Consider the following 3,008-nt stretch of genomic DNA (forward strand, 5'->3'; position numbering starts at 1 on the left):
ATAGATATTAGAAATGGAACACTCTTAGTTAACTACAAGAATCATGACGTTATTGGAAACCAAGAGTTCAAATCTTTAAAAGAAATGAATAGGGTCGTGGAAATAGGATCATTTGGTGAAACCAGAGCTTGTCCATGGCTCTTATCAGGCAAATCATACAGCTTTTGATTGTGTTTGTAAGCATGGGAAGAGAATTAATAATTAACAGGTAAATGTTAAAAAATGTCAAATCTATATGTTATTATATAATCTTAGATGGAGACATATATTGTAAATGGAACACTCTTAGTTGTTGGTGATCAGAAAGGGTATATTCGGTTGTGTTTACAGGAGGATGGAGTGTTTGGTTGGGTTTTTATAATACTGTGTACATAATAATTATATGTTGAGTGAACTTTTAAATGATATTTAGTGTGTGTGTGTGTGTAAGTTTGAAGTGTATGTCTATTGATTTATTTACTTTGTTTTATTTTCCTTGGATGACATGCAGATGAGAATTCAGCAGGCCTCTCAACCTGTTGTTGAGAGTGAGGAGCCAATTATCCCCTCACAAGATGTCATTAATGGTATGTATTTTGAAGTTGCTGGTGGAGTGAAACAAAAAAAAACAGATTTATGGCATAGGTTCAAAAGCGTCAATTTTCTTCCCAGATGCAATGTTGAATCATAGCAGAGGATTGCATGTTACTTCTACTAGTCAAACCGCTATTGCTAATTTAATGTTATTGCAGTTGCCGAGGCAGTTGTTGGTGATGCCGCCGCTGCTAATGCTGCCAAGGTAAATGGGTTGACACAAAATGCAATCTTACAAGATCGTTTTGTGTCATTAGAGACTTTAGTAAAATACTTGGTTGTTGGCTTGAGAGGTCAATCTTCGGCAAATCAAACTGTTGCATCTCATGATGATGATAGGCGACTCTGATCATATTGTTGCATTGTTTGTGATCATTTTGTTACATGGATTAAACTAGAATTTGGGTGATTTTGGTGCATGAGTTAAACTCAAATATAGAATGTTTTTTGCTGACATATGAACAATTACTTATCTACATCTTTTGATATTGTCTCTTGAATTTTACTTTTGTGGTTAAATATATTGTATATTTGATGTTGCATTGTGGTTGATTGTGTCAATTTAAGTTGAATGTTTTATTTAGGATTTTTACCAACTGGTATGTGGCTGGCAGGGAGATCAAAATTTGTAACGGAAATTGAATTTTCGTTATAAAATTAGAGACGGAAAAATATAATTGTCACTAAAATCATTGACATAGTATATGTTTCTGTCACGACCATTATCATGTGATATAGGTCGACTTGATTCATATCTACAATAAAAATTAATATTTTTGACAGAAAAATTAATAATTTTTCATGACTCAATCGGATCGGATGTCCACCTCATAAAATTGTCTTATCAGATGATCTCATAATTTTGTGAAAAAACAAAATCACTAAAAATTTAACAATTGACATAGACCCACGAAATATTTGAAACTTCGCGGTTTTGCTTCAAATCCTCCACATTCAGTCAACTATTTACGTTAAGGGCATGTTTGAAGTTGCATATTAATAATCTATGTATTAATAATTTTATCTAGTCTCACGTTTTTTTTTTGCTATATTATTTATCCATTGTTCAATTACTTATTTCACATCAATCAAATCATTAATTATTTATCTTACATCAATCAAATCATTAAATTTAAATTACTATATTATCCCTTAAATAATATTATTTATATTATTATTAATTATTAAAAGGATAAAATAATAATTTATTATTTTTATATAAAATATAACCAATCAAATCAAACAAATCATAATCTATCAATCAAATCAAATCTTATATTAACTATCTTATTTTATTTATTTTTTATTACAATATATTACTTATCTCTATATTATTTATCTTTATCTTACACTCCAAATGGACCCTAAAGAGAGAAGATAAATATAAAGTTAAAAACACGCACACACAACATATATAGATTCCTTTTGGGAGTTAAAATTTGTATACAAATCAAGTCAAAATATTTAAATTTAGAGGAAAAAGAGTTTTATTTTGCTTTAAGTAGATTTTAATATATTTAAAATAAGCTTTATTCACATGAGCCACGTATGATAGCATCGATGCTGAATAAACAATCATATAAACATTTAGTAATTTCGCGGGGAAAAACTGAAAAAACCAAAACAAAAAAAATCCAAATTAATATATAAAAACCAAACTTTAACAAGTTAAAAAAACATAAATCCAAAACATACTCCAAAAGAGACCAACACAAGACCAAAATCCTACTTTTCCCAACTTTAACTCATTAATTTGTTTGTAGTCCAAGGAGCATGAATCTCTAAAAATAACTATAAGATTTTATTCATATAATATAATAATACAAAAACATATATCATATTCAATTCTTTGAATCTGTTTGTATAAATATTTATAAAACGTTTTTATAAAAAAAATTCAAAATAAATTATAAAAAATTTTAAACTTTATTTTAAAAAACTAAATATATGTTTGGATAATTATTTTATAAAAACATTTTTACAATTAAAAAGTTAAATTTTGTTTTCCATTATCATTTTCAATTCTTAAAACATTAAAAATATATATATACTTAAAAAACCTTTTTTTTAAAATTATTTTTCTAAAAACTTTCTACAAAAATCTTTTGTTGAACACATTATTATTTAAATATATTTCACTTATACACAACTAAAAATTATTGTTAAAGTAATTGACCACATGAACAATTTATATATTAAATATATCTTATATAATCAAACATCATTTAATTCAAATTCTAATTTAAAACATTATTATTAGATTTCAGTTATTATTATTATATTATTAATCTTAAGTTTAAAACTGAATAGTTGGGCCAATTCTCGAAGAGAAGAAGCCCTCCAAAAAGAGGCGTATGCTGCTTGAATGCAACGAACACACGGTATTCTTTAGTAAAAGGCGAAAGAATAGTTCGCTTTGTGCTCACTGCGCAGCT

The 3,008-nt window shown here is 27.2% G+C and overlaps 1 non-coding gene across 1 annotated transcript; it reads right to left on the reverse strand.

Annotated features, from left to right (window-relative positions):
- Positions 1 to 2,891: 2,891 nt before the first annotated feature.
- On the reverse strand, positions 2,892 to 3,008 carry LOC140869852 (U5 spliceosomal RNA). Its single transcript, XR_012146843.1, has one exon. It is a non-coding gene; the product is annotated as a U5 spliceosomal RNA (small nuclear RNA).

This window comes from Henckelia pumila, chromosome 4, assembly GCF_033568475.1.
Source record: "Henckelia pumila isolate YLH828 chromosome 4, ASM3356847v2, whole genome shotgun sequence".
NCBI classification, from domain to species: Eukaryota; Viridiplantae; Streptophyta; class Magnoliopsida; order Lamiales; family Gesneriaceae; genus Henckelia; species Henckelia pumila.